This window comes from Acomys russatus, chromosome 7 (assembly GCF_903995435.1).
Source record: "Acomys russatus chromosome 7, mAcoRus1.1, whole genome shotgun sequence".
Classification (NCBI taxonomy): Eukaryota; Metazoa; Chordata; class Mammalia; order Rodentia; family Muridae; genus Acomys; species Acomys russatus.
In genome coordinates, this window is record NC_067143.1 from 19,839,730 (window position 1) to 19,867,084 (window position 27,355).

Here is a 27,355-nt window from a genome sequence, read left to right on the forward strand (position 1 = left end):
TGTGCGCCAGGCAAGGGAGTGCTTGTGGGGGTGGGGAGGGAATCTCAGACCACCCCGAGGCGCCAGTGAATCAGGGCAGAACAGGCTCAGGGGCATGAGGCTCGGGAAATCTGCAGAGGTTGCAGGCTTGTGAGCAGGTGGGTGAAACAGTTGGCCACAGAGGAGAGGTGCTGCCCTGAGGGAGGCTTCCTGTCCTTTGGCAGTTACCACTGTTGATAAAGTTTTTTAATTAATTAAATTAATTAATTAATTAAATTAATTAATAACATTTCAATTGTTACCCCATCCCTTGTATCCTCCCATTCCTCCCTCCCTCCCGCTTTCACCGTATTCCCTTGTCCTATGTCTGTGGCAGAGGGGGACCTCCTCCCCCCCTAAATGGTCACAGGCTATGAAGTCTTGTCTTGGTATCCTGCTTATTCTTTCTCTGAGTGCTACCAAGCCTCCCCACCACAGAGAAGTGGTCAAATATGGGGCACCACCGTTCACATCCAAGTCAGTCCTCACTCTCCACTCAGCTATGGAGAATGTCTTGTCCATTGGCTAGATCTGAGAAGGGGTTCTATGTTTACTGCAAGTATTGTCCTTGGTTGGTGCAGTAGTTTGCGCAGGACCCCTGGGCCCAGATCCGCCCATCATGATGTTCTTCTTGTAGGTTTCTACGACCCTCTGGATCCTTCTGTTTCCCCATTCTCCATACTTCTCTCACTTAGAGTCCCAATAATATGTCCTCACAACTATCCCAATCTCCTGGTAAGTGAAGACTCTCATGATGCTCTACCACACAACAGGGACATACGCTCAACCATGTTCATAGCGGCCTTATTCATAATAGCCAGAACATGGAAACAGCCTAAATGTCCCTCAGTCAAAGAATGGATAAAGAAACTGTGGTACATTTACACTATGGAATACTACTCGGCTACTAAAAACAAGGAAATCCTGAAATTTGTGGACAAATGGATGGAACTAGAAATGATCATACTGAGTGAGTGAACCCAGAAGCAGAAAGACTCACATGGTATTTACTCACTTATAGTTGGACACTAGCCCAAGAGGCATGTTCCATGCTGATAAAGTATTAATCTTAGAATACTTTCACATGCATGGAGAGTTTACAGTGACAATAAGATAATGCAGAGATGCCCCACCCCCACCCCTGGGTCCTTCAGCATCTGCTGACTTGGGGGATCTCATTTGCCACAACCAGGAAATCCACATTGGTCTGTGGCAGTTTTTTAGAATGTGTTTTGTTTCTGATGACCTGGGCAGTAAGGGGTTGGAACTTTGTAGCTTGCACCTTAGTTTGGATTTCCCTGATGGTTTTTTTTTTTTTTTTTCCTGGTTAGATGGATTGTGAGTTATGAGGAGGAAACCCACAGAAGTGAAGTGTTAGTCTGCTATCACGTGGTATCCTTAGTGATGTAAAGCTGTGCATTCCTTTTCTAAGGATTCTGTAGAAGGAAGCTGTGTGAGGGACGGGGTTGAGTGGGAAAATGTGCATAAGTGATTTGGGGTTACTGTGTGGGAGAATGTTAGTCATTAATTCACCCAGACATTCACACGTATCAGTATGAATGCATGGTTTTACTGTTGCGTTTTGCGTCATGACCCTCTGTATCTGTGGAGGCCACGTCTATGGTTTTACCCACCTGTGGTTGACAGCACTTGGGGAAATTGCGTCTGTGCTGCACATGCACAGAGTTTTCTCCTGCTATTCACTGTTTTCTCAGCCACTCAGCAGAAGGCCTGCTCAACAGCTACATTGCATTAGGGATTGTGAATCAGCTGGCGTGACTGAAACCACACAGGATGACTTTCACAGATTCTGTGCACTTACATGAAGGCCTTGTGCGCCCCATGACTGTAGTATACACAGGGTCCTGGAGGAGCCCTGTGGGTGCCAAGGGGCCATTGTACCACAGTATTGATTCTGCTGCTGAAATTGTTCAAAAGTACAAGAAATTCTGCATGCTTTCTGAACCACTTTGACAAACCACTGCCTTCTCATGTTTTGAGCACTTTTGTTTAAAATAAATGAATTATTTATTTTATGTCTATGGGTATTTTGCTCTGTGTGTGTGTGTGTGTGTGTGTGTGTATGTGTGTGTGTCTGTCTGTGTGTGTGGTGTGTGTGTGTGTGTGTGTGGTGTATGTGTGGTGTGTGTGTATGTGTGTGTGTGTGTGTGTGTATGTGGTGTGTATGTGTGTGTGTCTGTCTGTGTGTGTGGTGTGTGTGTGTGTGTGTGTGGTGTATGTGTGGTGTGTGTGTATGTGTGTGTGTGTGTGTGTATGTGGTGTGTATGTGTGTGTGTCTATCTGTGTTTGTGGTGTGTGTGTATGTGTGTGTGGTGTGTGTGTGTGGTGTATGTGTGTATGTGTGTGTATGTGGCGTGTGTGTATGTGTGTATGTGTGTGTGGTGTATGTGTGTATGTGTGTGTATGTGGTGTGTGTGTGTGTGTGTGCACACCTATGTAGCACTCAAGGAAGTCAGAGAGCGTAATGAATCCCTTCGAACTGGAGTCACCGATGGTTGTGAACTACCACATGGGAGCTGGAGACTGAAGCCGGGTCCTCTGGAAGAACAGCCAGTGCTCTTAACCACTGCTCCATCTCTCTAGTCCCTTGCTGATTTTTTACTTATGCAAGATGTTTTAGGCTTATCTTGTGTTCCTACCTCGCCCTCCCCACCCCATCCCTAGAATCAGCAATTTGTCCAAGGTACCCTACTTCCTTTACTCGAGCATGATATTTAGAAATTAAAATCTGGTGAGGTCTAGTGGTACAGGCGCAGACATCCTGCTCACGAGGTGGTCTGTTTGACTCACTGAGACTCTGCCTCAAAATAGAAGTGGAAATGGTGGCTATGGATATAGGTTGGTAGTTTAGTATTCACAAGACCCTTGGTTCAATCTGTAGTGCCACAAAACAAACAAACAAACAAACAAACAAAAAACAAACAAACAAAAGGTGGTCTGTATGTTGAGTGTATTTGTTGCTACCAAGAAGATATCACTACTTTTGGACTTTCCCCTTCAGAGTTAGGTCACGTTTGCGTGTTCAAACTCATGGGACCATACGTAGGTCCATGGGCTCTTTGAAGGCCTGGCCCCACTCAACATTCACAGCCTTGACCACCCACGAGGGCTCCGTGTGTCCACACATACCAGCATGTGCACGAGCAAACAGAGGCCCTGGAAAGCTGGAATATCATCCAGGTGTGAAAAAACAGACGAATGGGGAAATACCTGGGCACCTACCCATGAATTTGAAAAGTAAGATTTATAAACGCAATTCAGCCCTGCACAAGTGTGACTCTGGGTTGCTGATAAAAACCACTAAGCTGAAGTTATTGATCACTGGGTGAGTTGTGTTGTCATGGTGACTGCTGAGCACTCTGGTGGGGTTGTCCTGCAGTCGTGCTGTCAGTCCCTCATAGTGTGGTCTTACCAACCTGGCTGTTGGTCACGCTGCATGGGTTGCTGTACTGTCACACCGGCTGTTGACCCCAGGCAAGCTGTTGCTTTGTGACACTGAGTATATATACCCTGTTTCACAATGCTATAAAAATGCTATGAACGGTGTGCCCGCAGCTTGAGTTTCCATGTCCTGAGAACTTCCGCAGTTATGTACCGTCTCAGCACTCCTGAGAAGAACAAGGCTTTGAGTCCTCTGTGCAGCCAGCGACAGCAATCATGAAAGCAGTGGTGTGGACAGTGCCAGCTCCAAGCTGCTGATAAAACAGGCTCACATGGGGCTGGGGAGATGGCGCAGCAGTTGAGAGCACTTGCTGCCCTCCCAGAGGACTGAGTTCCCTTCAGTTCCCAGCACTCACAACTGGAGCCTTCAGGGGACCCTACTTTGTCCTCAGAGGCATCAGTACACATATGGTGTACACTCACATAGGCACACACGTGCATACACACATACAGAACAATACATTTTTTAAATGGCTCATATTTCTGTGTATAGAATACCAGCCGGTGCCCTCTGTCCTGTTTGTGTCATGACAGGGATGCACAAGTGGACCAGATGTGGTTCCCTCACATGGCCTCCCTTGGCAGAGATGTGATTTTTTTTGGTATAAAAAAGTCTCTTGTCTTTGGTTGAGATGCCTCTTCCTTCGTAGTTCCATTTTCTCTCCTCTTAGGCCTTAACCTAAAACCTCCCAGCAGAATTGCCCCCTCTGTACTGAGCACCATATGTTGCTCGTCACAGTGTTGCCCCGAGCACCCCACTTTGCTGTCCTGGCTCGTTCCCCACACAGCACATTCCGACAGCTGCTTTTCTCTTGCATCTTGGAGAGAAAAAGTCCCTGGCTCCCACTTCCTCCTCCTTCTCCTGTCCCATTTTTTCAGCTTTGTTTAGCTGTGGCTTCTGGAAGGTCTGTCTCTCCTGGCTGTCCCGTCCCTCCCTCCCACTCCCACACCCACTCCAGACAGACTTATACTGTTTCTTGCAACACTTCTGTGGGCGCCTTTGACATGGGAGCCATTTTCAGCAAGGCCACCTTGTTACCTGTTTCTCAGGCCCAGTGGCCAGCCTTGAATCCTCCTTCCGTTCACTCCTAGGACCATTCATTCCCACATCCTCTTACCCAGGAGCTCAGCCTTCCATGGTTCCAGGCTGCCGGAAGCCTGGAATTCTCCTTCATCTCACAGGACCCAGTCTCTTAGCTAGACTCAGAGTCCTGAAGAGTCACTAGACTCCATGCATGTGCCTCCTTTCTCCTCAGTCCATGTACACACGGTTGTCACTTGCACTCAGCCTTGTAATGTGAATCACCATTGGGCCCATGCCATGGCTCAGTGGGTGGAGGCACTTGCTGCTAACAAATTAACAACCTTAGTTTGATCCTCGGAGCCCACATAGTAGAAAGAGAGACCTGTCTTTGTAGGTTCTGACCTCTATACATGTGCTGTGGCCTAAATGCCCATATGCATATGCTCTAATAGATAAGTACCTGAGTGTAAAAACATGTGTCATCCATATATGAAAGCACCCCACCTTCATAGCTTACCCTTGACTCCTTTCCAGGACTCCAAACTGGTGAGTCCAATGGACATTCCAACGCAGCAGGTACCATGCTGTCCCCTCCCTCCCACTGCCTCCTGCTTCAGATGCCTGCACTATTCTCACTGGGAGTTAGTCCTGACTCCAGTCTTTCTCTCAAGTCCTACAGCTAGCCTATTCCAGAATCCCATGCCTGTTGACCTTTGTTGTCACTGTGGGTATGACCCTGTCATTTCCCTTTGGATTGTGTCATGTCTGGGCAGGGTTTCTATTTCTACCCCACCCCACATCTCCAGGCTGTGTTCTAAGGTCATCTGCATATCCCTTTATAACTTAGGATCATTTACACCTGTATACAAATCTTTCTAGCACCCTCTTTTCTTAGAGAAAAAGCCAGAGGTTCAACCTTAATTTATTTCTTTCTGATGTTATTTCTTCACACCTTTGCCCTTCCAAAACTTCCTTGATTAACGTAGCACCTTCATGTGCTGGCTTTAATTGCTCTTCTCTGCAAGACTTCTCTAGGCCGAGCCTGTTGGTACTGACCCTCCTGTTCCAGCCTTTGCCATCTCCCCACCCAGTGGGAGCGTCTTCTCCTTTAACTCCACAACTTACTTATTAACTATGCTCGTCTTCCATTCCAGAAGGGAAGCCGGGGGTGGGGGTGGGGGTGGCAGGGGGAGGCTCAAAGCTGTAAGTTGGCCTCCTTCAGCTGCAGGTCTGTTCTCACTGCCCTGCTGGGGCAAATGACGACAGGTTGCCCTCAGCAGCCAGGACCTCCTGGAACGCTGCACTCTGACACCTTCTCAGGCTCATGCAAGTCCTGCAGTCAAGTCATGTAATTTCCCATCACAAATGCCCCCATGTGTGTTGGAGAGAAGTCTGAGGTAAGCTGTGAATGTGGGCAGCTTCTGCATATGGGCGAGGCATTTCTTGTTCTACATTTATTTATTTATTTATTTGGGTGTATGTGTGTTGGACACTCACTGGAGCCTTGGAGAGAAGTCTGAGGTAAGCTGTGAATGTGGGCAGCTTCTGCATATGGGTGAGGCATTTCCTGTTCTACATTTATTTATTTATTTACTTACTTATTTATTTATTTGGGTATATGGATGTGGACGCTTTTGCCTTGGCGCGTGTATGCAAATCAGAGCCCAACCTATGTAGCTGGTTCAAGATGCTTTGGGATCTTCAGAAGTTCTTGGGACTCAGTTTTCCGGCTGCTGTGGATTGACACCCAGGAGAGGGCCCTTCTTCTTCTTAGAGTGGCCCACATTGTGGGGACTGATGGGTGAATTTTGTGTCTTCCACAGGGATGAGGGTCCCTGCTCCACCTCATCACCAGTGGGTAGTTCATCCTTGGGACTATCTGATGACTCAGTTGCCTTTGATGGCCACAGGGGTTGGTTTCAGGAGGGCCTCCAGAATCCAAATATTCAGGTTCCTCCTATATAGAATGCTGGCATATGTAGGAAACACATTTCCCCACGTGCTTTAATTTTATTTGCCAAAAAGTATTTTATAAGGAGTGGGGGTGATGTGGCACGTTTAATCCAAGGACCCAGGAGGCAGATGCAGGTGGACCGCTGTGAGTTCAAGGACAGCCTAGTGTACATAGTGAGTTCTAGGCCAGCTAGGGCTACATAGTGAGATCCTCTCAAAAAAAAAATAATGTATATTAATTGAAAAGAGAATGCTCTTCATTGTGACATCTTTATATGTGTAGACAAAGTACTTTGATCATATCATCTCTAGGTGACACAGAGTACTGAATACAACATGAAGGCTGTGGAAATAGCTGTCATGCTGTATTGTGTAGTGGATAATGACTTGTTCGTGGGCCAGGGAGATGACTCGGTGGGTAAAGGTATTTGCCACCAGTCCTGACAACCCGAGCTCAAGCCTCAGGACTCACATGGTAGAAGGAGTGAGTGAGATGCTAGGTCACCATGGTTGTCCTCTGATCCCAGTGCATGCCGTGGCCTGCCCAGTACACACGCCCTGCAAAACCACCTTTTTTCTGGGTAAGTTCCCCAAGATCATCTGGATCCTAAGATGCACACCCCAGGATGCAGGCTTGCCCTGCTCCTGTGCTGCACAGAATCTGGAGCTGTTGGCCTTTCCCTGACTCTCTGATTCCCTTTCAGCCCCACTGAAGTTCCTTGCTTCATTAGCAGTGATGTGGTGATGTTCTGTATTCTGTGATGGCTTCAGGGTTCTGTTGCTCCCTAATGCATTTACCCGTGACGTGCCTGTGGGTCTTCAGTGACCCGTGAGGGCAGCTTCCTCCAGCGTGCTCACCATTCCGTAGGTGAGAAGAAACCTTCCCTGGAGCGTGCGAAGGGTGAGACTGAGATCTCACAGGTGGATTTGCTGAAGAGCCAGGACCGGCGTCCTGCCCCAGGTTCCCACCATGCAGCTCTCTGAGCCTTTTCTAATTAACGCTAATGGCTGAGCCGTCATGGCTCGTTTCAACTACCCCGAGAGGAACATTAGGTCTATTAAAGAAACTTGATTGTAGCTGCCCACCTGCTCTATTCAGGGACATGCATCTTTTGTGGGAATTCTTCTGGGTAATTAAGAGGGTCTGAAAAGCTGGTTTTATCATCATTGATTGAACTGTAGATAACAATGAAGTCAAAAAATATATGTATGTATATATATTTAAGAAGCTGTTTCCGTCTTCAGGAGCATATGAGGGATTTGAATTAGAAAGCGTTTTCCATGTGCAGCTGCTGCTCGGGCAAGTGGGGGGGGGGCTGATGGCCTCTGAGGGCTCTGGACGTGTTCCCACTGTGGGTGTCTGGAGAGCAAAGCTCCATGGTGTTGTACAGGGCTGTCTGTGTCGCTCTCTTGGTGTGAGCCCCCCAGGAGCTCAGTGGCCACACAGGAGCTGCGAGCTCTGCCAAGAGCTGCGCCCGCCACCTCTGCAAACTCAGAAGGTGCGTGAACACAAGAGCTGAGCTCTGGTGTAAGCCACAGCCAGAGTAGCTCCGGGCTGAGGATGGGCAGGGGGGATCTCAGGGGCAGGTTTTGCCACCAGTTTGGGTATCTTCAGCTGTAAAAGAATTGGTGCGGTTTGCTCACATGTCCAGGAGCTATGCCCAGGGCTGGTATGGCAAAAGGCTGGGCAGAGCTCTCCCTGCATTCTGGGCATTTGTGTTTGGAGGCAGGACGGTACCAGTGTATGTGGCTGTGTATCATGTTTTGCCATGCGTGCATGTGTGTATTCAGAGGCCGATGTTGAGTGTCTTTTGAGGTTACTCCCCACCTTGTTTTTGGAGAGCAGGTCACCAACTTGGGAAGCTGGCTGCTCAGCAAGCCTTAGAGTGACTCCTAGTTCCAGCTGCTTCCACCTCCCAACATTCCACCTTACAGATGTGTGCTGCTGAGTCTGAGAGACCTGAACTCAGGTCCTCATGCTCACATGACAAAGACTTTACCCACTCCCTAGCCAGCTCCCTAGGCCCAGAATTTCCGGTCTGGTCAAGGGTGAATAATACTCAGTTTGTGTATGGATCACATTTTGTTTACCCACTCACCCATGGATGAACTGATGGCTGCTGTGAATGCCTTTGCTTCTAGCTTCTGCACATGCAATACACACACACACACTCACACACACACACACACCATACCACACATGCCACACCCAGCAGTGGGGTTGCTGGCTCACAGTGCTCTACAAGACACACATTAGTGTTTTCCACACTGGCCACGTGGGCTGAAGCCAACACTCTGTCTAACTCGGGAGGCATCTTAGCATCAAAGTGGCCATCACCTGCCCTGGGATCACAGAAGACCAAACAAGACAGAAATCATGATTGGGCCATGACATTGTGATTTAGAAATTTCTTGTTAGCTGTAGATGCCAGTCTATCCGGATGCATCTGAGGAACCCGGAAGGAGGTGTAAGTGCGGATACCCGTTAGGCTGAAACAATGGCACTTTGGGCCAGGTCTTAGGCCTAATGTCTCCCTGTGAAGAGCCCTCGGGGTGGCAGTGCAGTCTCTGGCTGGGGATGGGCTGCCTTCTCCTGCAGGCAATTCTCTTGCCAGGGCAGTTAATTACCATGCTTTAATGAGTGTATTTTGCAGGTGGTTCTCAGCTCCGGCTTGATTGCCCACAGCTGCCCCAGGAGGGGCAGAGCTGCCCAGGGCTTATGAGCATCGTGGCTCTGCCTGGAGTTGATGGCCTCGGTTGTCCAGTCTCATCAGACCTGAGCCTGTATAAACTTAGGAGACAGCCCCAGACTCTGTGGACCTCATTAGACTTCCAAAGTAAGAGAGCCCCATTTTTAGTGGTTCTTCCCAGTTTTGATTTGACTACGGAAACGTCTTTTTACTATTAGAGAATTTCTTAGGCTTTCCACTTGCTAAGAAAATATTTTCATTTTAAGCCTACTTTTTCATTAAAGAAACGTTTAAATTCACACAAAAGCAGACAACATGCTGTCATCAGTCCCTGAAAGGGTTGAGCTACGTTCTCCCCTAGTCCTTCTGTTGAGGTCTCAACCCTAATACTTCAGAATGTGATGATTTTGATAATGGGTCTTTAAAGAGGCAGTCAGGTTAAAAATGTGGTAACCACAGTGACTTCATCCAATTCACCCCATGTCCTTATAATAAGAGAACACCAGCACACAAACCTCACAGCAGGGCAGCCCTGCATGTCGTACACAGGAAGGAGGGGCCATGCACACACTGAAGAGAGGTGCTGAGTGCACCTGAGAGAGGAGGGGGTACACTGAGGAGAGAGGACCGTGTGCACACGCAGGAGAGAGGCTGTGTGCACATGGAGGAGAGGGGGAATATGCACCCAGGAGAGGGGCCGTGTGAACCCTTAGGAGAGGGGACCAAGTGCACCCGTAGGAGAGGGGCAGTGTGACCACAGGGAGAAGGGGCGTTTTAGTGAGAACTAACCTACTCCCATGCAGTCAGCATCAATCTCTTCTTAGTGTGGAGCCTCTGCACATGACCCAGTTACTCACTTAAGGGTTCCATTACTTCAAAGCTTCTAAATTAGGTCCCAACTTTTCAGCATCTTTGGGGAGAAGCCATATCTAAGTCATAATCATCAAGAACGATGGAATGAAATCTATGGCCCCAGAAGCTCTGCGCAAGTGAAGCCGAGCTTGCTGTGTGGACGTGCATACACGCCACCTTTGGGACTGGGACTAAGCCTGGGCCCAAGAGGAGCCAAATCAAGCACTGTTCTTATACAGTCAGGAAGTGGAGGATGAGAATTCACAGTAAAAAGTGGTCCGTGTGCTTATTGATGGATCCATCCAGGGCTCCTTAAAATATCAGATCCCCCATCTGTATTGGAAGCTATCTCAGGCTCTCAAAAAGCATGCTGAGTGAGTGAAGCCAGACACTGAAGGTTACATATTGTACAATTCCATTTATAGAGCATTTCTAGAAAATAACTAAATATAGACTCTGGAGGCAGATGAGGGAGGCTTGCCTAGGTCTAGGGTTAGCTACAGACAGGCATGTGGGAGCATCCGGGTGCCGTGTGTTCTCAGTCATGAGGCAAAGCTGGGGAGTGGAATGCATTCATGAAAATTGTCTCCAGTTACAGTGAGGATTGCTGGGCCTATAAACTGTTTGTTGTGTCGTAGGGGTTTTATTTGCTGTGATGTAACCCCATGACCCAGAGCAACTGCAGGAGGAAAGGGTTTACTTTACCTTGTAGCTTGTAGTCCATCACTGAATGAAGCCAGAGCAGGAACTCAAGACAAGAAGCCAAAGGCAGGGCCTGATGTGGGAGCCATGGAAGAACAGTGCTTACTGGCTTGCTCCCCATGGCTTGCTCAGCCTGCCTTTTTGTTGTTGTTATTTTTCAAGACAGGGTCTCTCTGTGTAGCCTTGCCTGTCCTGGACTCTCTTTGTAGACCAGGCTGGCCTCGAATTCACAGCGATCCACCTATCTCTGCCTCCCGAGTGTTGGGATTAAAGGCGTGTGCCACCACGCCCAGCCAGCCTGCTTTCTTATAGCATCCAGGGCCACCTGGCTTTGAGCTGGTTGGGGAGGACTGAGCATCTTTGGAAGGAGAGCCCGTTAAAGGCAAACAAGATCTTGGGGTGTATGAAGAGGGTACAGAAGTTTGCCTTCCATGGGAATGTTAGGGACCTGTGTTAGTCAGGGTTCTCCAGAGCAACAGCACTTACAAAATGAACCTCTGCTCCCTATCTCTCATATACATATTTATATATATATGCATTTATGTGTGTGTGTGTGTGTGTGTGTGTGTGTGTGTGTGTAAAGGGCATTTATTAGAATGACTTACAGGCTGTGTTAGAGCTAATCCAACAATTGTTGCCTATGAATGGAAGGTCCAAGAATCCCATACTTGTTTAGTCTACGAGGCTGGCTGGCTACAGGCTGCCATACCAGTGAAGGAATGGACTGGCTAGCAGGGCAAGAGCAAGCAGGCAAAGAGCAAAGCGTCTTCCTCCCATGTCCTCACTGTAGGCTTTCCAGCAGACGGCGTGGCCAAGATTAGAGGAGGGTCTTCCGAGGGCTGCGGTGAAGGTATGTCTTCCCACCTCAGGGATCCTCAGTAGCACTTGATCCTCCTACTTCAGTTTAAGAAAAATCCCTCACAGGTGTTTGGGTTTTAGTTCATTCCAGATGCAGTCAAGTTGACAAAGCAAGAATAGCCGTCGCGGAACCTCCATGGTGCCCAGGAGTTCTCAATGCTGTTTGTCCACTCTCTTTAATTGGCCAGAAGTTTATAGCAAAGCTGACCAGGGGTCAGATTGAACTGCTCTGGGGCATACATTCCAGTGGTTACTATTGTTTACGACTTATTTTAAAATAAAGGATATTCTGGTTCTGTAAGTTCTCCTTCGGTCCTCAGCTGGGTATGCTTCTACGAAGAGGTGCCCAGCCTCTTGTTTGTGGCCACGCAGTGGGTGCAGAACAGAGAGGAATTCTTAGCAAAAGTGCTCCTTTTGCTCTCACTTCACGGTTTTGGCTGTAGCAGAGTCTGGAATCTGCATAATTGGTTAAGAAGAACGATTTATTTCAGCTGTTAGTTCCATAGGCAGGAAATGTGAGGTTACAGTGTCAGCAGCTGCCTCGTGAGATGTCAACCCCTGGTGGGCAGTGGGAAGGGAGGAAAGGGTGTGTGGGAGAGTGGGAAGCAAGTTCCCAGGATAACCAACCCTTTCCACTGAGAACGGTGCCGTCCACTCACACTTCTCACTAGATCACTCTTCTTTACTCTGTTGCACAGAGGGGGAGAAATCAGCTTCACATCATAGCCCCTCACGGCCTTCCAAAGGTAGCCGTTGAGCCTTCTTAACTGTCATTTTGAACTCATGGACTTCAACATGTTTGGTAGGTATCAGGCTGGGCCAGAGTTTAATTTTAATTCAGTTAAAACGTTTGGCCTTTGGTAGTGGTAGAGGCTTCGAGTTGGTTCTAGAGACTTTCGACATACCTCCATCCGTTTTTGATCACTTCTCTGCCTTTTAAAAATGCAGCCATTTGGAGCCTCGAGAGATGGCTCAAAGGTTAAGAGCTCTGACTGCTCTTCTGGAGGTACTGAGTTCAATTCCCAGCAACCACATGGTGGCTCACAACCATCTATAATGTGATCTGGTGCCCTCTTCTGGACTGCAGGTGTACATGCAGGCAGAGCACTATGTACATAATAAATCTTTTTTTTTTTTTTTTTTTTTTTTTTTTTTTTTAAGATGCAGCCACTTATTTCCATCCCCCTCCTGCTGGCTTGTTGGGGATGCTTCCTTGATTGTTTCTATTGCTAAGATACCGATGTTGTCTTGTCAGAAACTAAAGGTTACAGAGTCCTTTTTTAAAGATGTTGCTTTTTATCATTCTTTGGATGGTACAAGGGTTTGGTATACAGATACCAGTATGTTCCGAGCGCTTTGCAGATCTTTGTGGCAGTTGAGGCTTGAAAATTCTGTACGAGGCGTTAAGTGTGTGGGCGGCATAGAGGAAGTTGGATGGATGCTGTGGGTGAGATGTGGTCCAAAGCTCTCAACTGAGTAATGATCACTGTGACATTTTTGACTGTGTTAAGATGAAATAAATCTCATCTTGACTCCGTTAAATGACTTTGGTCCAAACCAATTTAGTGCTAAAACTTGGCCCAATGCAGCCTTTGTTCATAGTGAATTGTGATCCAGCTTGACAGGCAAGCAAAATGCAAACTAGCAGTTACTCTGATAACTAAGCACCCGACCCCCAGCCAATCATAGCAGCCCCCCCAGCCAATCATAGCAGCCCTCCCCCAGCCAATCATAGCAACTCCCCAGCCAATCATAGCAGCTCCCCACCTAGTCACAACAGCAAGCCCTTCAGTCAACCTTAACAGCCGGCCAGCCATTCAACCAATCATAACAGCAGGCTTCTCAGTCAATCATAATGAGCCAGCCACTCACCCAATCTTAACAGCAGGCCCAGCCAATTGGAGGCAGGAGACTGCCAAGTTATGCTCATATAAGGCAAATGCCGAACTGTACCCATCAGGTGGTCTCTGCAGTAGAGCCCATGCTTTGTGGCTGTAAATACACTTCACCACATACTGTGTGTCCCATTCTGAGGCCACGCTGGGCCAGGAGTGCTCTGCTGGCACTTGGTTCTCTCTCGGGTTCATATTTTGAAATGCACTTTCCTAATTCTGCTTTCCATGTGGTGTGGCTGCATGTGGTGATGTGGTACTTTCAGTGTACAGATCCCTTCCGGGTGGGGCGGAGACCTGCACTTCTGTTAGTTGCTCTGTTACTCAGCAGTGGAAATAGTCACGCAGCCAGGCCTGGCAGGGGACACACGTAAGAGTCGCAGCTCCAATCTTACAAACATCCACTCTCTTCCCAGGTGAGGGACACTTCCCTGCCCTGCGCCTTGCTGAGGGCCAGTCATGATTATGCCTCTAACAGGACTCTGTTTATTCTGCCCAACCCCTCGGGCAGGTGAGAAAATATTGCAGAGATACTTCTAGACCCCTGCTCTAAACCATACTGCCCACAGGTACCACAGCCAGGGCTAACCACAGCTCTAACGTCTGCTGCTAAAAGAAACGAGTGGGGAAGTAGACTGCAGTTCAGCAGGAATAGTCATGGCCAGTGTCACCGACAGCAGCCTGACAGGCATGCTTGTCATAGAAGACAGACTCCAAGAAAGCCTTGGTCCCACCAACGCTGTGTTTGTGGGGTGAGATGGTGCACACTTTTAATGGCTTATTCTTTAAAAATCATTTGGGGTTTACGAGAAGGTTCAAGGACATGTTAAGAAAAGCCCTAAACACCCTTCCTTCTGTGCCCTGCGGTGTTGGCATCTCTGCACACCTTCACCCTGCTTCCTTGTAGTGCTGGCATCTCTGCACACCTTCACCCTGCACTCATTCAGTGTTGGCTTGTACCACACACCTTCACCCTGCTCCCCTGTAGTGTTGGTTTGTATCACACACCTTCACCCTGCTCCCCTGCAGTGCTGGCATCTCTGCACACCTTCACCCTGCTCCCCTGCAGTGCTGGCATCTCTGCACACCTTCACCCTGCTCCCCTGCAGTGCTGGCATCTCTGCACACCTTCACCCTGCTCCCCTGCAGTGTTGGCATCTCTGCACACCTTCACCCTGCACCCCTGTAGTGTTGGCTTGTACCACACACCTTCACCCTGCTCCCTGCAGTGCTGGCTTGTACCACATTCTTTCACCCAGTTCCCTGTCATAATTACCATCTACCGCACACCCTCACCCAGTTCTCCCTCACCCTTAGCATCTAGAGAAACTACAGTGTGAAAGTAAAACCAGGAAATTGATATTGGTATAGCTAACAACTTATATGTGAACAGTCACACAGTGTGTGTGTGTGTGTTTCTATTTCTATGCGATGGTATGCCGAGCTCCATGGAGCCATTTAGCCATGCTGCCACCAAAGGACCTCCTCCTGCTGTCCCTTGCAGCCACACGAAGACTCTCCCACCACTCATAACTCAGGGTGACCTCTGTTCTCCATGTCTATGCTATGCATGAACGGCTTATGTGAGCAGAGCCTCACAGTGTCATTCCAGATTGGCTTTTGTCACATGGCATTATTTCTTTGGGTTCATTCAAGCCATTGCGTGTATCAGTAATTATTTCTTTTTTTATTGCCGAGTATCCCATGGTACGGTTCTGTCATGTCGGTCTGTTTACTTATTAAAGAACATTTGCGTAGTTTCCACTTGGAATTGTTATAAATCTAGCATCTGTGACTCTGATGATGGACAACGTTCTTTGTATAAATGAGTCTTCAATTTTTAAAAAAAAATTTACAATTTTATTTTATTTGCACTCACATGCGTGTCTGTGCCTGGTGCCAGCAGAAGCCAGAAGGGCCATCAGATCTCCTGGAACTGAGTTACAGGGAAGTTGTGAGTTGCCATGTGGGTGCTGGGAATTGAACCTGGGGCCCCAGGAAGAGCAGCCAGTTCTCTTAACCCCTGAGCCGTCTCTTAACTCCCAAATGAGTTTTATCCCTCTGGAATCCGTTGTCTGCAGTTTCTAGGCTGCACTGGGAAGATATTTTTAATTGAAAAGGAAGTGCCAGGCTAGTCTCCAGGTGCCGCACTGGCTTGCATTCCCACCAGGGATGCACAGATGACCTGGTTGCTCTATATCCTTAGCAGCATTTGACATTGTCATTGTTCTGCTTTGAGCCATTCTTGTAGGCATGCTTTGATGTCCCACGGTGGTTCTGTCTTGCATTTTACTAATGGCTAATATTGTTGGGCAACTTTTAATGAGACTACTCTCTACCTGTGTCACTTCCTAGGTGAACTTTTCCTTAGAATTTTATTTTCTAATTAGGTTGCTGGGAGATTTAAGAAAAAATTTTTTTTTCCTGAAAGTTCTTCATCTGTTCTGCACACAAGCGCTTCATTGGATGTGTGATTTGCAAGTGTCTCCTCTGCTATAATCTGCTTAAGTTCAAGTTGGCAGAGAGAGAGAGAGAGAGAGAGAGAGAGAGAGAGAGAGAGAGAGAGAGAGAGAGAGAGAGACGTGTTTTAATTCTGATGAGACCCACTTTCATCATACCCCCTTTTTATACACACTGCCTTTGGTGCTGTGGCTGACAGCTCCACTTAGTCACAGCTCTCACAGCCCTCCCTTGGGTCTTTTTTATACTTTTATATATTTATGCTTTTAAGCTTATGCTCTACTTTGAGGAGTTTGTTTGTTTGTTACAGACTATACCATTCTCCCTTCCCATCCCCTCTCTACCTTTCTTCTCCTTTCTTTCTCTGTATCTTTGGATGCCCAGATAGCCCAGCACCACTTGTTGAAAAGGCTCTCTTCTCTTTTAGTTTCCTTTTGCTTTCATAAAGAATTATTTGATCACATTTAATTGAGTCACTTTTTTTTTAACAGTCTTTACTACTTTGTCTTTGTAGGAAGCCTTACTATCAGGCAGGATGAGTCCCCTCAATATAAAGACAAACACATTTTCACAATTATTTTTCTAGACTACAACTTTCCTAGTAAAGCTGCAATAAGTCTGTTCGCATCTACAGACGTCTTCAGAACATTTGAAGCTTCTAAGTAATTTTAGGCAGAGGTGAAATTTTATCCAGTTTGGTTTCTGATCCATGAACATGGTATTTCTCTCCATGGTGTTTGTTGAGGTCTTTTATTTATTTATTTATTTTTAGCATGTCTTTGCTTTTAGTTCATTGATCTTGTGCATGTTTTGTTTATTTTTATTCATACCCATCTCATGACTACTCTGGAGGAAATGATAAGTTTAGTTTTTTTTAAACTTTTGTATGTTTGTTCTCAATATTTAGACAAAGTATTGATTTTTACACGCTGTCTTCTGCCCCTCTTGCTTATTTGTCTGTATATTTTCTTTCAAGGCTATCTGAGCCACATACAATACATTCTACAGTATGCTTTAATTTGCTTCATTTTTCTATGTGTTTAAAATTTCCATGGATATTTCCTCCCTTGGCATATAGATTCTTTAGAAGTTTGATGGTTAGTTTGTGAGTATTTGAGGATTTTTTTTCCCTCCTATGGTTTTCCAGTTACTGGTTTTTATGTGCTTTCAATTGTTTAGAATTCATTCAAGCTGGTCTAGTTGGATGTTCCATGAACTACTGAAAAACGTGTCAGAAATGTGTTCAGGCACTCCTCACTTATAGTGGGGGTGTGGCCAGATGTACCTAGTTAACATCAAAATGCCACAAGTCAAAGTACACTTCATAACCTGCCAACCATCACAGCATAACAGCACAGGACCCTGGAGAGTACGGGGTGGCTGAACCTGAAGCTCCTCCTTGTTACCCAGCATTCCATGGACCAGAACAGGAAAACAGAGCATGGTTTCTACCAAGTGTGCATCTGACTATAGTAAGCCACGTGCAGCTGCGTTCTGTGGCTTGTGGGTGGAGTCTTCCAAGACTCTTTCCTACAGATTCGGTGCTTTTGCTTGCTTTTGTATCCTTGCTGATTTTCTGTCTAGTGGTCTTTTTCACCTACTAGGGGTGGAGTGTGGATCCAGAATAGCACTGTGAATTTCTCTGTTTCTCCTCTGTAAGGTCAGGGATTATTTTAATGAACCAGGATGTGGACATCGAGGGTTGCTGAATCCTGGTAGGCTGAGCATCTTGTTGTTATGTGGGTTTTGTTCTTGCCTTTGTCAATTTCCTCTACTCTGAAGTCTCCTTTTATCTCCTCTCCATGGAGCCCCCTTGGATTTATCATGATTAGTCTTTGCATGACAGATTCTTCCCCACCCTCTTACTTTCAGAATAGATTGGGTATAGTCAGGGTGTACCCAGGGTGGACTTAGGCCCATCCTTTACTTCCAATCTACTTGTGTTGTGTTTTTTTTTTGTAGGCAGCATATAACTGGATATACTTATCTACTCTGACAATTCATTTTGTTTAATATTGCTAGACTACTAATATTTAAAATGGCTATTGATGTATTAGAGTTTAAGTATGTCTTTTACTTTTTTAAAAAATATTGTTTATCTTTCATCCATCTCTTTATCCTTGCCTTCCTATGGCTTACTTCAGCATATCTTACAGTCCCACTTTGCTTTAGTTATAGTGCACTTGGGTATGCAGCCTTTCTTTGTGGATGTTTGGGTATTACCACACCTTAGTGGTGTTCTAGTTCCATTGCTTTGAGCAGAGTGCCCCAGACTATCTTATTTCTATGGAGTCCTTTATTAATTCTATTATTGTTGTGAACAAATGCCTGGTAAGGTACAGCTTAAGTGGGGATGGATTTTTCTTTGGCTCATGGTTTGAAGGAGTACAGTCCGTCATGGCAGTATATGCTCATAGTGGGAGCCCTCCCTCCCACATGTCTCCACAATAGGAAGCTGAAAATAGGTAAGAATCAAGGCTTGACCATAAAACCTCAAAGGCCACCCACCCTCAGTGACTCACTTCCACCATAAGACTCCACCACCCAAGAGGCCTGCAAACTTCCAAAACAGTTGGGGACCAAGTAGTCAAACACATTCCATTTTTAATCCATAGCATTCCATCTTTGACTCCACAAACTCCATGGTCATCTCATAATGTAAAATGCATTTGGTCCATATCAGAGGTCTCCATAGTTCCTTAGTTCCAACACTGTCTAGTGTAGCACCTCCTCTGGGACTCAAGGCAATCTCCCAACAGTGAGCTTTAGTTAGAAGAAGGAGGAGGAGGAGGAGGAGGAGGAGGAGGAGAAGGAAAAAGGAGGAGGAGGAGGAGGAGGAGGAGAGAGGAGGAGGAGGAGGAGGAGGAGGAGAAGAAAAGAAAGAAGAAGAAGAAAAGAAGAAGAAAGAAGAAGAAGAAGAAGAAGAAGAAGGAGTCTCATTCTTCCATTGCACATCAGTAGAGAGTAAACTTCTTTGCCTCTCTTTTTCTACATATCATCTCCAAAGAGAAGAGTTGAGGCATAGAAAGGAAAGGCTAGACCAAACAAGACTGAAGTAAGCAAGGTGTATTTGCCTGGATTCCTATTGTAGTGATGAAAAACCATGACCAAAAGCAACTTGGGGAGTACAGAGTTTATCTCAGCCTATAGCTCTCATCCTTGAGACATAAGAACTCAAGGCCAGCACCTGGAGCCAGGGCCTAAGTAGAAACTGTGGAAGTATTCACTTACTGCCTTGCTCTCCATTGCTTGCTCATCTTGCTTTCTTACACAACCCAGGACCCACTTGGTCAAGAATGGTGCCAGCCACGGTGAGTCATGGCCTCCTACAGCAATTATTAATCAAGAAAATCCCCATTGCCTTGTTCGTGGTCCATTCTCATGGGAACATTTCCTTAAGCAAGTTTACATCTTCCCAAATGACTCCAGCTTGTGTCAAGCTAACAAAAAATTAACCAGGACAAAGGGCACACACCAAACCTTATAGTACCATGTTTAATGTCCAGTGCTCTTGGTGGCGTGGCCTGTTCTGCAGCGCACATGGCCTCTCTTTTGAGATCCTTTCACTCAGTGTTGGAGGCTCCATTTTCTTTCCTGACACTTCCAGAGGTCTCCCCTGGGACTTAGGCTTCATCCTGACCTTCCAAGGGCGGCCCACTGTGGAGCTCTGCACAAGGAACCCAACCTTGTCACCACAAGCCTGCCCTGGTGGCTTGATGCAACATTGGTGCAAACCTTCCTAATCCCTAAGTATTCTATAAATATTGCATCTTGCCTGGAAAACTGGCTCCATGTGGATGGTGCCATGTTCTTCCATTGGCTTGTGGTATTGCTGGACCAGTTCAGCCCAGGGGTGCTGTGGTTTGTGTACTTTAGTGGTTGAGCCTTGGGAAGACTCTTCCCCAAGTAGTCTTTTTCAAGATGGCTACCTTGCTTTCCAGGCACCAGCCTTTCAAATTAATTTGCATTGTTGTGCCCTGGAGCTCCTGATGGGTAGGGTCTTGCCCTACAGGTATCTTTCCTATAGTCCCAGTGCACTGTCTATGTTTGTTTCTTTTCCTATTTATTTATAAGACAGGTTCTCACTATGGAGCATTGTCTTGCCTGGAGCTCAGTACGTAGACCATACTGGACCCAACTCAATGAATTATGCCTTCCTTCCTGTTAAAGGCAAGACTTTTTATAGCTCTGGCTGACCACAAAGTTCGCAGCTGAGGACTGAACTTCTGATCCACCTGTCTCTATTTCCTAAGGGCTGTTATTACTGACCTGTGCTACCACAGCCAGTTTATGCAGCACTGGGGATTGAACCCAGGCCTTTGTGCATGCTAGGCGGGCACTCTAGCAGCTAAGCTCCATGCTTAACCCATGTTTTTTTTCCTAATGGCACCAATTTCGTTAAAACTTATAAACCCTCTTAGTAATTACCTTATATGCCACTAGCAACTCAGACTCCTTTCCTTTCCAAAACATATACTTTCCAGATCTTTCTGTTTTACTAACTTGACATAAATCTGGCAAAAGGCAGTGAGCAGGAACCATGGCACAGCCTGGATGATAGTCTGTATTGCATTTTCTTTTGCCAAACAACTGCTCTACTGCTTTCCGACTCCACGGCGCTGGACTTTTTGTGGCCTGCAGACCAGTTTCCATAGGAGTCCCCGTTCCCTCTGAGGCCACAGGAGCCTGGTATTCTTTGTCCCTGCTCTATTCGCATTCGGTCATCTGTACCTCAGTGGCTGCTCAAACTCTGTTCACAGCACTCCAGAGCTTCTCACGCTGCAGTTCCCAGCTCTTCCTTCTGCACAGCTGCTCAGGGATCTGCGAACATGGTCAGACAGTTAGGCCTGGAACGCCACTTCTCAGTACCACCTTTTAAAAATTTAATTTATTTTAAATTTTTTTATTTAATTAATTTATTCAGATTATATCTAATTTGTTTTCCCCTCACTTGTATCCACCCGTTCCTCCCTCCCTCTCGCTTTCACCCTATTCCCCTCCCCTAGGTCTATGACCGAGGTGGATCTCCTCGCCCACTATATGGTCATAGGCTATCAAGTCTCCTCTTGGTAGCCTGCTTATTCTTTCTCTGAGTGCCACCAGTCCTCCTTACCAAGGGGAAGTGGTCAAATATGGGGCACCAGAGTTCATGTCTGAGTCAGTCCCCTCTCTCCACATAACTGTGGAGAATGTCCTGTTCATTGGCTAGATCAAAATACCCACACAATTTTTTAAAGAAATTGAAAGATCAATTCTCAACTTCATACGGAAAAACAAAAAACCCAGAATAGCTAAAACAATCCTGTACAATAAAAGATCCTCCGGAGGAATCTCCATACCTGATCTCAAGCTGTACTATAGAGCAACAGTGATTAAAACAGCATGGTACTGGCATAGCAATAGGATGGTTGACCAATGGAATCAAATTGAAGACCCAGAAATGAATCCACGCACATATGGTCACTTGATTTTTGACAAAGAAGCCAAATCTGTTGAATGGAAAAAGGACAGCATCTTCAACAAATGGTGCTGGTCTACCTGGATGTCTACATGTAGAAAAATGTAATTAGACTCAGTACTACCTTTTAACCTTATTATTTTACTAGGAAATACCTCAATAATGACTGGTATTCAAACTTAAAAATTTAAAAAAAGGATTTATTTATTTATTATTATGTATACAGTGCTCTGCCCGTGTGTACTCCTACAGGCCAGAAGAAGGCATCAGATCACATTATAAATGGTTGTGAGTCACCATGTGGTTGCTGGGAATTGAATTCAGGTCCTCTGGAAGAACAGGCAGTGCTCTTAACATCTGAGCCATCTCTCCAACCCCCAAACTTAGAATTTTTAATACCTGGTAGGCTGTTTCGATTTAAATAGTTCCTTTTTAAATAAAGAAGTATCTGGAATGAGTTTTCAGCATTTATCAGTTCCCTTGCTTTGGTTTTCTTCTTTAAGAGTTTTTACAGTTATTCTTCTTGACCTCAGCCATCCTCAATAACTTTCATTTCTATAGAGACGAAAGGAAATTCTCTCTCTCTCTCTCTCTCTCTCTCTCTCTCTCTCTGTGTGTGTGTGTGTGTGTGTGTGTGTGTGTGTGTTTCTGTGTCTGACTGACTGCTACTGGAGATTGGCCTTAGGGCCACTCACAGGCTTTAACAGCATTCCCAGCCCTCTTGACTTTTTTTTTTTTTTTTTTAGATATATTCTCACTAAGTTGCCCAGCCTGGCCTTGAACTAGTTATCTTTCCACTCCAGTCCCTGAGCTTTGGAGCTCACAGGCCTGTACCATTCCCTTCCAGCTTAGAATTATTTTTTTCCCTCCTTAGCTTCAGCTTCCCAAGCCTTGTTCCCTTCTGTCTGTATTTCCTGGTATAACCTGCTCTGTTTATTTGCTCATATGTTCCTTTGGGTTGCTTAAAATAGAAAATTTCATTACTAATCAAACATTTCTAATTCTTACCTGAGTTCTGCAACCTCGTTCTTGAGGTTCTAATTTAGATTTTTCTAGTTTCCATGTCTTTTCTTCAGCTTCGTGGAAGCTGAAAACCTGGTTCACAGAGCTTTTTCATTCATTGTCTATATTACATGGCTTTCTGAAATGCCCTAATGTCTGGTTCCTATCCCCACTTCTCTTGGTTCTCTGTCTTCTACAGTCTCTGACCTGGCTAATTTCGACACACCTCCAGCAGTGTTTTCCTAGGTGTGTCCCCAGTCGGGGACCTATTTTCCAGTCTGATGGCCTGCAGCACCCAGTCCACACTGAAGTCACCCTTCTGGTTCCTTCCATCTCTCCTCTCTCCCTCTCCTCTTCATCAAGCTTCCCCACAAGCACCCCTTCTTTACTTGGGGCCCCTCTTATTCACAGGCATTCTTGGTCCCTGCTACACCCCTTGGATTGCTCTGCAGAAGCGCAGACTACACAGGGCCAAAGGACTGTGTCTTCCCACCTTGCCGTAACTTTGTGTGTGTGTGTGTGTGTGTGTGTGTGTGTGTGTGTGTGTGTAAGTGCTGCCTGAGTAGTTCAGGCTTTCATATTTTGAGTTGTTGCTGTAATTGTCTCACATAGATTTAGGGACATAGATTTGACGTCAGCACCACTATTTTCCCTGGTCCTGCAGAATGCTTTGTTGTTGCTTGTGCCCCTGGATGCTGCAGCTGAGCACGCAGCCCTTGGCAGCAGGCCTGCTTGTTATTTGTGGTTCTACCGTATGTCCAAGAAAGCACAGGAACATGCATCTAGAAGCAGAGTAGCATCACCTACCCGCCTCTAGAGGGCAAGCGCCTTGGGAGCAAGGCCTATGTATTCTTATGTATTCCGGAGGAGTATGGCCTTGACAAAGGAAGGGATAGAAGCCACATTTGGCTGCACAGAGCCTTACAGACATGAGGAGGCTGGGCCTCGACCATGGGGTGGAGCAAGGTTCCTAGACTTGTTCACTGCTGTTGGCGGACTCCAGAGCTTTCAGAGATAGTTGAAGATGAGTAGTGGTATAGGAAACCCTGTCCCCAGGAAGAGCCTGTGGTCCTGGTGAAGGAGAATGGCTCCTTCATCTTGTTGGACAGTTGAGGCTTCTTTAACTTCTGCTTATACTGGCTCCCTTACTGGCCTTCTGAGTGTATCTATACTTCAATTTCCCTTTTAAAGCCCCCCCTCCCTCCTCTCCCCCCTCCCTCTCACTCACTCCATATTGTGTTGCTGTAGCAGCATGCCAGAGGCTGGGCACTCTATAAGAAAATATGAAAGTACTTTGGTCCTTGGTTCTGGAGGGCGAAGAGCCCGGCCCCAGCGTCTGCTCTGCTTCTTGTGGGAGTCACAGATGTGGGCATGTCAACTCACAGAGGAGAGAGCGCGCGTGGAAGAGAGAGGGACACAGGGCTGGCATTCAGTGTCCTGAGAAGTAGTCTGTCCCTCTGAGAGCTGATCCGGCCACACAAGAAGAAAGAGGTTCCTCACGAAGCCTCCTTTCTAAGCCTGCTGCACTGGGAGTCTGATTTCAGCACCTGTTGGATGGGAGCAGTGTACGTCCAAGTCTGCGGATCTTTTATAGTGAGAACAGTGAGAACAGAGGTGGGAGGCGGCATCACACCAACAGTGGTAAGGCTGGTTGGTGGCTTGGGTAGTATGGACTTATCCACTATGGTTCTGGAGATTGCAAGGTTAGTGTGGCTTCCAGACGATGGGGTGGCTTCTCTGGTCCTCACAGAGAATGACAGAGATTTTATATGGTTAAGGAGGGAGAAGCCAAAAGGTTACAAAGCGCCCCAATGGAGTCAAGGGATGTTTTTCAGAATGTTTCCTGGTGGATATGGAAGCCACATTCAGAGCCAGTGTAGCACTTCCTTACATAGACCGAGTGAGGTGTGGCATCTGCCAAGGAAATGCCAGCCAACTCCAGGAGGCGATGGGCGGGACCCCTTGACCACCTGCCTGGCTCCTAAGATGCCTACATTAAGCTTTATGCTGCCTGTATGATTTTCAGAGAGTTTGTCCCTTGTCTATTCTGTGGCTTCTTTTGAATGTGAGGATAACATTCAACCCTTCCCATGACTCTGCAAACCCCAAATAACGCAGTGCTCACTGGTCAAGTAGCACGAGACACAGGGAGCAGCTTTGTCACCACACACAACTGCACATAGCCTTACCCTCCTGTGACTTTTACTTTATTATTTGTCATTCCAGATTTTGTATAACAACTTATTTAGCCGAGCATGGTGGCGCACGCCTTTAATCCCAGTACTCGGGAGGCAGAGGCAGGTGGATCACTGTGAGTTTGAGGACAGCCTGGTCTACAAAGAGAGTCCAGGACGGCCAAGGCTACACAGAGAAACCCTGTCTCAAAAAACAAAACAAAACAAAAACCCCAAAAACAAAAACAAAAACCCCCAACTTATTTAACATAAACGTATTCATATAATTATATACTGTTTTAAGTACATAATATGTTAAAATGCATAAATCTGTTACATAATTACTGTTATTAAAATAATTATTTCTTTGTGTTCCTAAACCCTACATGTTTGTGTGTGTGTGTGTGTGTGTGTGTGTGTGTGTGTGTGTGTGTGTGTTTGCTTGGATTGCCCACACAGTCTTGTATTTGTTAAGACTTTCTATGTATTAGTCTCACTCTGAGTCTCCCTCAACATCAGTATTATCATTATTACTTATAATAAACCACTTTATCCTAATTAACTCACACATAAAAAAAATCCCACACAGATGGTTTAAAGAAGCCACTCAAATACCTGGCTAGTCTCACTCCCTGCATCTCAGTGAAGTTCTACAAATAGAATGGCTATTCTGAGCGGGGACTGTTAAAGAACCATTTCAGAGCTACTGCTTACGTTTCCTGTGTAGTTAATTCTATCTGCATCTCCCTACTTTAAAATGTCCTTGACATTCATCCTGGTATCTTATTGTCAGCAGTCAGTAGGACCAGAAAAGTTCCCCATATAAGGGAGGCTGGGAACCTGTGGGGTTTGGATGCTGGGTGGGTAGCAGCCCACAGGGAGGATTAGGCGGGTGAGGCAGGACAGGAAGCTGCTGTAGGAAGCCCAGTCTCAGGGCTCTGCCCCCTCCGTCAGGCTTCATGCAGACATATCCCATTCCTAGCCATCACGAGGCTAAGGCATCGCCCACCCGTGTGCTATGTTACCATCTCCTGGCCTCAGGAGACTCCCTCAGGCCACACCCCAGGCTCTCTTAACCACTGAGCAGGGTGTCCAGTGCCCCCCTGCACTCGCACTGTGTAATCACGACTCCTGCTTTTCATTCCGTGATGAATTGTCACAAGGCTTATCATTTAAAAAAAAAAAAAAGAAAAAAGAAAAGAAAAAAAAAAAGCTAGTGTTCACTCAATATATTTACAATGATTTTCAGTAAAAATTTCCTTTATGACTTTACTTGAGGTGTTTGAGAGAAGTGATGATTGTATGCAGGAAGATTCCTATACGATAATGGCGGTTAAATGGGCTATCTGCCTGTGTTCCCCAAAAACTACAGGTTCATTGGAACATGGGTAGCCACTCCATGTATGACCGCAGCACAGCCAGGGCCATCTGTGCAGCAGGCTCTGCTCACACCTAACTAAGGGAGGAGGGGACTAAAGAATTGGGGTCTAGAGCATAGGCTGTTGCCCAGAGTCCCATCAGGAGGAGCCTGAAGGGGCCAGAGCAGGGCTGATGGCCATGAAGCTTGAGGGAATTCCACAAGGAAGTTAAAGGGTAAGTGTAGTTCGTATTCAGTGACCTATAGTGCTGGCTGTTGAGGTCAGGCATTCTCTTCCAGGGGTGGGGTGTGAGGGCAAGAAGGAAGGAGCTTCCGAAGGCAGGAACGTTGCCTGACAGACCTCTGCCAGCAAGAGTGAGATCCTGCAGAGGACGCTCACAAAATGCCAGCATCATGGCACAGAGGGGGCGTGGCCGAGCAGCCTTCAAAGGAGCAGACCCCTGCCTCTGCTCTACCTGGTCTCCTGCAGTGTTTGTCCAGGCACACTACACTGAGCACACCAAACACCTCACCCCTCAGCACTCAGGCAGGAGGACACAGGCAGAAGCCAAGGGCCACCGACGAAACATGATTAACAAGCAATGTCAGGAATAGAAGAACCACGTGACTCACAGTTCAAAGGGTCAGGAGTCCTACCTAACAAGTGTGAGGCTAGCCTGGGTTACATGAGACCCTGTATCAAACAAGCAAATAACAACAGAAACAGGAGAGAATGTATCTGGACACACTGGCACAGGCTTAAACTCTGTTGCTCTGGAGGCTGAGGCAGGAAGATTGCAAGTGTGTGGTCTACCTGGGCTACAGGAGCCAATAAAATAAAATAATAAAACTGGGGTTGCTTAGTGGTCTTGGGGTTCTGCCCTCAGTTTCGGAAAAAAAGGGAGGATAAGAGAGCGATAAAGGGGGTAAGGACTTGAAATAGACAGACAACAGGGCCATAAACGGGGAACTAGGGCACTCTACAGGGGTACCAGCTTCCTCGGAAAATGCAACGAAGGTAGGAACCGCAGGAATGGAAATGTACCATATGTGCTGGCACTGGAAAATCCTTCCTAAGGAAAAGACTGAGTCTACATATGAAGTCTCAACTCAAGGTTGACCTGGGGCTAGAGACAGGGCTCAGAGGGTGAGAGTGCCTGCTGCTCTTGCAGAGGACTTGAGTTCGGTTCCCCTCATAACTGATTTCTTTCCTTATTTGGTTCTGCTCATAACTGCCCAGCTTCAGCTCCAGGGAATCCAAATCCCTCTTCTGGCCTCTGTGGGCATCCACACATGTGTTGTATATACCCACACTGACATACACACACACACACAATAAATGTAAATAAAAATAAAAATAAAATTACAATAATATGTACCCTCTGAAAATATTCAGTCGTAAAAATAAGGGTGACATCAGTTGGGGTTCTGGGCAGAAAGATTGGGTTTTATA

The 27,355-nt window shown here is 46.5% G+C and overlaps 1 protein-coding gene across 5 annotated transcripts in view; it reads left to right on the forward strand.

The window, feature by feature from the left end:
• The window catches only part of Apba2 (amyloid beta precursor protein binding family A member 2), an 881,206-nt gene that overhangs the window by 716,073 nt on the left and 137,778 nt on the right, over positions 1-27,355 (forward strand). The window contains exon 1 of one of the 5 annotated variants that reach the window (XM_051148673.1): positions 9,139-9,294. The exons of 3 other annotated variants lie outside the window; for them this stretch is intronic. The gene's annotated coding sequence lies outside the window, so the exon portion shown is untranslated. Of the gene's footprint in view, positions 1-9,138; positions 9,295-27,355 lie in introns of those variants that run through there. One more of the 5 variants, XM_051148669.1, reaches the window with a different exon arrangement.